This window comes from Leptonotus elevatus, chromosome 1 (genome assembly GCF_054856555.1).
Source record: "Leptonotus elevatus isolate MCC_2025b chromosome 1, RoL_Lele_1.0, whole genome shotgun sequence".
Lineage (NCBI taxonomy): Eukaryota > Metazoa > Chordata > Actinopteri > Syngnathiformes > Syngnathidae > Leptonotus > Leptonotus elevatus.
This window is the reverse complement of record NC_141239.1, coordinates 31070571-31078687: the sequence shown is the minus strand read 5'-3', so window position 1 is coordinate 31078687 and position 8117 is coordinate 31070571.

Here is an 8117-nt window from a genome sequence, read left to right as displayed (position 1 = left end):
TTTGAAATATACTACATGAGAAACGTATTATTGTCGCTTTTCAGCGCTAGCGTGTGTTTTGCTGCTCTGGTAGTAGTGCCGAAATTCTACTCCGTGAAACGAACCAACCAACTTTAATGTTGGTCGGTCTGTCCTCACAATGTCCAATTTTTCTTGAAAAGTCCGCCAGTTTGGATTTTCAATCATGCCTGATTGGACCTCTCCTGCTCAGCCACCTATGCATAATTATGATTCCCGCCCTTGTTCAAGGGCATGTCAAGCCGTGCTGCAATATGATTTGATGGCTCTGATTAACCAATCAGGATGGAAACACGCAGACTTTGAGCCTGCAAGAAGGCCGAAAGTTGTGAATCTGATATCTAATTAGTTAAAAACAAAACAATGTTAACTTAACAGTATGTGTCATGGGCCTGCACTTGTGGCATTGAAGGCCCTGGGCTGATTACAAGGACATGGCAATATAAGCTGACATCTGATTGGGCAAAAAAGCACCCCCAAAAAAACCTAACATACACTCAAGTGGAAGCTAGGCAGTCAAGACACGTGATGAAATGAAGATAAATTATCATTAATATCAAAATTCATGCATGTACAAAATAACCCCCCCCCCCCTTTTATTTTTAATTACATGTACAACTCATTTTTTCTCCAATATTCCCCATTTTTTATATACTTTATATTTTCCAAATATCACCAGTATTTTTTCTAATATGCAGTCTATTTTTACTTTTCTTTTTTGCAAATACAGTATCATATTTTAAAATACAACCCTTTAAAAAAAAAATCAAGTATGTCCTGTACTCTTTATTCTTTTTCCAAGTAAGGCCCCATTTATAATCTGTAATAGGCCACCGAATTTTCTCCTTTCCTTCCAAATGTGCCCCTAATTTTTATATGGGCCCCCTTTAAAAAAAAATATTATAATATGCCAACAATGTTTTATATGCTCCCTATTATTTCCTCATTGTCCAAATATTACCTATTTCTGTAAATTGGCACATTTTTTGCAAATATCTTTTTCCCCCTAAAATATGCATCGTATTTCTTTAAAAATGCTGTTTTAATATGCCGCTTATTTATGTTTACATCACGTCACCCCCTCTTTTTCTCTTCAAAAGTTTAACACCACATTTTCTCGTTGGAAATATGCCCCCTGATCTTTACTGGGCGTGGCTCAGTTGTAGAGTGGTTGTCTTACAACCCCGAGGTTGTGGTTTCGATCCCATGCCATTGTGACCACGTTGAAGTAAGCAAAATACTGAACCCCAGTTGCTCCTGATGCTGCGTCATCAGTAGGTGAATGAGTAGTCGAATGTAAAGCGCTTGTAAGGTGGAAAGTGCTATATAAATGAAGTACCATTTACTGTCTTTGCCTTTTAAATGTTTTTTTTTTGTTTGTTTGTTTTTGCGAATTAGCCCCATTAAAAAAAAAAAATCTCTTTTGCAATACCAATGATTCTCTTTGACCAATATATTTTTCCAAATGTGATCCCTAATGAACCTTTTTTGCAATACACACTTTTTGTTAATTATTTCATTGTTTCTTTTGCTATGTAAATATGTACTGTCTGTTATATTCTGCCTTCTATTATTCAAGAAGTCACGCAGGAACATGTGCTGTCAGCTGATTGTTCTTTATTGTTGCACAGCCATTACACACTTGGTTCAACCAGTAACACACAAACATAAGGTTATACTGCCAACTAGTGGATAATGATATAACTGCTATCATTACATCTCCCCTCCAAAGTTTTAACAATACCTATTACAAAGCCTTTTTTTTAACCATACACATATCATATACATATAACAATTTCTCACTCTTTTTATTTTTTAAACATTTGTTAACTAACAGTGCAACACTTTTATCCACAATAATATAACATTTAAACCTTCTCAATAAGTCTGTCAGGTGGTTTTCGAGGTCTTGTTGATCTTCTCAGAGATTCCGTCATTTGAGAAGTTGCCTGCAGTTGAATTTGGTGTTCCTTCGGTACATCTTTCTGTTTTGCAGGTTTCGGCTTCTTCTTTGAGCCGTAATTTGTAAGAGCAAGGCAGCATACCGTGTCCTTTGAAGACGGAAATGTATTTGTTCACTATATTTGTACTACCTTCACTTTGTGACATTTTGTTGTTTGTTTTGTCTGTTTGTACATCATTACTGTTGATTTGGTAGATTCTGTTCACTAGTCCAAGGTCCTCGGATGCTTTGTCTCCAAGGATCGACTCCAGTCCACTTGGCACAATTGTGAACATCAAACTTTTCTTTTGCAGTCACTTTTAGCCTACAACATCCCGTAGTTTCTATTGGCTGGTTGTTGTATGCTTTTAATGACATGGGTTTGTCTTTGACTCTATTTGGTTTCTCTGCCAGTGATTTTAAGTCATTTTCATTGATCAAGTTTGCTTTGGCTCTAGTGTCAATTTTAAAAGTAACTAGTGTCCCATTGACTAGCAGAGGTGCGATCCATTTATTTTCTTTAACTGCATTTACTGGATGCTCTCCGTCACCTTCGTTCTGGGGCTGCACATAGTTTTCCTCATACCATTTTGATGAAAAACGTACCGCTTAAATCATCACTGGCATCTGTGTCTTCAAGCACTTTCTTGGTGTGGCACATTTCTGCATAGTGATTTTGTTTCTTACACTTTGCACATGTTCTCCCAAATGCAGGACACTGCTTTGGCTTGTGACTCTCACCGCTTTTTTTACAATTCAACGGAGCTTGATCATTGTCTCTGTTTTTGTCTCTGTTGCTTTGCTAGCTCGTTAGCTTGGCATATTTTCATTGCACTTTCCAATGTAAGGTCCGCTTCCCTCAACAGCCTTTCTCTTAGCTTCTTTTCATTAGTCCCGAACACAATCTGACCCCTTATCATTGAGTTTTTTTAGTTGGCCAAAGTTGGAGGACTTAGCTTTTATTTTTAGATGGGTGAGAAAATTATCAAAGGCCTCACCTGGCTATTGAAGCCTTGATTGAAACACATATCTCTCATAAGTTTCGTTTTTCTTGGCAAGACAGTGCTCATCAAACTTGTAGAGGACCTTTTCAAACTTGTGTTTGTCTTCAGGATCATCATATACAAACGTGTTGAATACCTCGATAGCCTCCGCTAAAAGGGCTATTTTCCTTTCGTCCGCCCGATTACCCAATCCAACGGCGGCAAGGTCGAGCTGGAATTGTTGCTTGAACGCCCGCCGACTCGCGTCCACGTTTCCCGTCATTTTAAGCGGTCCTGGCGGCTTGACATCGTCCATCTTGCGTCAGTTCTTTTTTTTTTTTTGACCTGTTGCGTAGACGAACGATTTGATGAACGCATCGTTTGAAAGGTTCTTTTTAATAAACTGATTCTAAAGATTCAGTTCACTTAAAAGAACTGTCACGCCCATCACTATCGTTCTGTGTCCTAACACACAAACATAAGGCTATACTGCCAACTAGTGGATAATGATATAACTGCTAGCATTACACTGTCGGTACTTGATTCAACAAGATCACATGTGGAACTATTAGATGAATGCGAAATAAGAGCATACGAGCACATGAAAGAAAATAAAAGAAATAAGTATTTTTGAAACTATTTAGTACTGAAATTGAAAGCTGATGACATCACACTGGAGTGTATTTCTATTGTTTGTTACGCATCATGCATGTAGAAGAAGAACGTCTACAAAACCTTACGAACAACGTATGCGCTCCCTCCCTCAGACGCTCCGCTCCGTCCTGCTGTTTTTAGTGCGTCTGTGTGACAAATACTTTGGCCGCTTATTTCGGGCGCCGCCTCACCTCAACACCTCGCCGACCTGACCGACACAGGCCCCGGCTCGTCGGGCCCTGGTGCATCATGGGAGATCTATCTCTCAGCATGGCCGCTGAATAATGCGCTTCTACCAGGAAGCGCGGGATACACTGGCACACGATTGTCGCCTGTGAGTGCAAGCATTTAGACGCAAGGACTTGTTACACACAGTGTGGAACAAAAATTACGTAAAACCAACAAGAAGCCTTTGATGAATATTATTTAAGTGTCCCAAAAGACATGTTTCAAATCCAAACTACAAACTTCAGACCCCCCCCCCCCCCCCCCTGACAGTATAAAACCAATCTAAAGTACGCATGTGCTACACTGTAGTATCTGTGACTTTGAATGCGCGTAGCTTTAAAAGGCAGGGCTTGGCCAGGTGAGTTATGTTGGGATAAGCAAATGGAGTAAGCCCTGAATGCAGAGTGTATGCGGGGTGGACTTAAACGTTTGACTCCGCCCACACGGATTTGTCTTTGTAATTTTCAATGCTAAAATAACTTTACATCATAAGAGGCCGCGTCATTGAATCTGCAAATCTTGTTTAAAAAAAAAAATGTTCAAACCATTTTGTAAAATTCATGTGGGGCGGAGTCAAACGTTTAAATAAATTCACTATATTATCAATTAGAGTGGCTGTATCAACTGTTATTCTGCTAGGTTTTATAATTGCACTGTTACTATACATTGTATTTTATAAAATCAGTTGTTTTCTGATGTCCGTTTGAATTGAACAAATCACCACATTTTATTTATTTATTTATCTTAATCATTTGTTTAACTGAACATATCTGCTAGTTTTTCATTGAATATGTCAAGTGAAGATCCTGGTGTCCTATAGACACAACTTATCATAACATGAGGTGCATTATTGATATGTATTTCAATAGTAAGACATTCCATTACATTGTCTATGTCTGATATTAGTTCAACATTCAACTCTACTGCATCTATAAGCTTTGTCCACATATAATGCAACACCCCCTCCCTTTTTATTTTCTCTATTAAGTGCAAAAAAAATCATATCCTTCGAGTCCCATGTCACTTATTTTTTCTTTATCAAGCCATGTTTCTAATATGGCAATCACTTTTAAATTGTTTAATTGATTCAAATATTGTTTGATTTGTGTAAAGTTTCTATACAGCCTTTTGCTATTCAAGTGTATAACATAAAGTGCCTTTTCCATTTTCATACTCATGTTGAATTGATCGTTCATATAATAATCACAATTGAAACTACAGTCATTGTTTTTGTAAAAATGATTATCAGGGTCAAAATTATTTTCAGGATCGAAAGTCTTGTGGTCAACATATTCAAATGTTTTTAAGTTCATTTGTTAAGTGTGTGGTCTTGACGTCACTGTGAGGTCTGCCAGTTTTATTAATCCTGATGAAAGTGCGGTTCAGATTTAATCTTCTCGGCTTGGCGTCAAGGCGCTTGGTGATGTTGATCATGTCATCTTGGGGTACTGGTGCGAGGGCGAATTATACATTTGTCGTGTCGCAAATACGCAATCTCTCCTCTTTCATGTGCTGCTTTCAATTATTTTCTTTTTGTCTGACAGCATCTGTAAAGTCTTGATTTATATCGATTTTAGAACCTTTCAGTAATTTTGTTCTTTGCAAGATCTTTGTTATGTCCTTGTATTTTTCAAATGTAACCATAATTGGTCTGGATCTGTCCCTCCCTGTGCAATACCATAAGAGTAATTATGGGATAACTTATACACATTTATTCTAACAAATTAGCAATTACTAGACCTACAATTATATAATAAATACATGTATGTTGATGTGATTTTTTGCATATTATTAAAATTAATAGTGGGTTGTTAAAATGAATGAACATTGAAAAATCTCTCATATCCCCACACTTTTCATGCTCACATATTTGTATTTTTTTTTTTAAATAAAAGTAAGAAGTTTAATCCAAAGAAAACAATAAAAAAAACAAAAAACGTTTTTTTCATCTAAAACAAAACAAATAAATAACATTATGAAAAGCCAACTTTTTGTGTGCCCCTCCCCCCACCAAAAAAATTCTAAATTTTGTGTAAGATACATATAAAAAGTAATAAAAATAATGAGGTCAATGACGGACACCCATTTTGTTAACATTTGACGGGAAACTTTGAAAAATTGATGAAAATTAACGCTATTTTGATGTTTATTTTTATAGACAATTCTTATTGACTGACATACACGCCTCTGCCCTTTGCCAGTTTTTCCTCCTCCTCCTTTTGCCGCTTTCTTAATGCAGTACCTGAGGGCTTGAACCTTTTCATTGTAAAAGTTTTTGATGTACAGACAACAACATAAGCGAGCCATCCATCTGTCAATAGCGCTAACACTCTGAGATGATGCGCGACCACTCCTCCTACTTTTCACTGTAAACAGCAGCAGCAGGTCAGATTCAGGGTGCCAGGTTATGATCTCATATTTATTTGGACTAGAAGTCATAAAAAAAATATATATATTATATATATATATGTGGTATAATATAACATATATAAATAATGTAATATAATAATGTAAAATAAATAAAATATATATGCTCTATAACATTTTGTAGCATCCTCGGTTGAAATAAAGGTGGTCTCTCCAACTGATGGTTCACAACTTTTATTAAACCTTCCTTTGTGTGAATACATTGTGACAGCTACAATACAAATAAACAAAAATTGCTATTAATAACTCAATGTTGTATGTTGTGTATGTTTTGTGTATCCTTCTCCCGTATTTAAGCCTTTTACCATGGTGACCACATTCCCATTTAAATAAAAGAGGACACTTGCCCCGGCCTTGAAATTGTGGTACCAGTCGCAGTTACACAGTGTACTTCACGCGATGCCAACCGGACATTTTCATGAATTTATAAAAACCCCGGACGCCCCAACAAGAAAATGGTTTGTCCTCCCAAAAGAAGACATGACAAGAGTGCGCTACTCATGGCACTGGCAGTACGTCGGTTACTTGGTCAGTTCCTACCGGTTTATGAGGCCTTTTCCTGTATCCTTCAAAATAAAAGTATCAACTATATTATAATAGCACAACAAAACAACGCAATTCTGCAATACAAAAATGCAAAAACCTAAATAATAGCACGGTCATTTACATATTTTATTTTAGAAAACCTTTTTTTGCCCTGCAATTTGACGCCAATCCACTATATGGCGCCCTAGGCGACCGCCTAGTTTGCCTATGCCCTGGATAGGACAAAAAATAAATAAATAAAATTGAAGGCCTTAATGCTGCAGTCAGACCGAACACAAGCTTCTGGCGGCAAGTTTTCATATTCAGCCAATACAATTGCATGCTAGGCGATGCGTTCGAAGCAAATATTTTTGCTGCTTCGCCCATTTTGCTGTGCTTTTCTGATGTGAACTTTTGGTGGCACTCGGTGCCAGTGACACACAGCCCAAAAAAAACTAAAACCAAAAAAGACACACAGCACGGTGAAACAAAAATGTGGGACAAAATCATTACGGTCTGAGGGACCTAAACAACGAGAGAGATTAAACAACACTGCCAGCTCCAGTGCTGCCGGGGACCGAGCCAATTAGGAGCAGATTTGGGGAATGGGAGCGAGGAAGTTTGTGTATCTGGTGTTTGTTTACAGCTGTTCAACTCCCAACCAAGATAGCATTTTGCAGCCAATACAACCACCAGTCACAAGATTGACAAGTGATGTTCAAACTGTCTGGTTTAGAGCCTTAATTGGGATTCTCTGTACTGACTTTTTTTTTGGGGGGGGGGGGGGGGGCTGACTTTTTGATCACGGAGTTGTCAGCCGGCATCCTGGGCACCAGGACACAGGGAGCACCCAGGTATTAGCAGCCTAGCCAGGAAAACAGCGCGGGGGGCTTTAGGGGTTACCTCCGTGACAGCTCCTAGATCTCTGGGGCCATGTGGCGTGGCGTGCCAGCACCATGATTTAGGATCCTACTCCAAGGGTTATATTGCACTAAAAGCCGAGAGGCCCGTTGGTTTTAGCCGGCCAGTAAATCTGAGTATCTTAAGCTAGGAGACTTTGCATTTACTTCCAAGAATACATTCCCATTTTAGATTTACAGTTTTTTTGTTTTTTTTTCAGAATAACGTAATTCTAAAATAGGTTGAGAAGAGTCTAATTTAAACCTGAATTTATTTATTTTAGAAAAGAAAACTTAAGATTTAAAAAAAAAATCATTTGTTGACAAAATATGTTTTTGTTGTTGTTGTTTTTTACCACACATAGACCCCCCCCCCCCCCCAACAAGATTTATTTGACAAAAAAGCCAACTTTTTTCTTGCTGTTTAACCAAATAAATGTA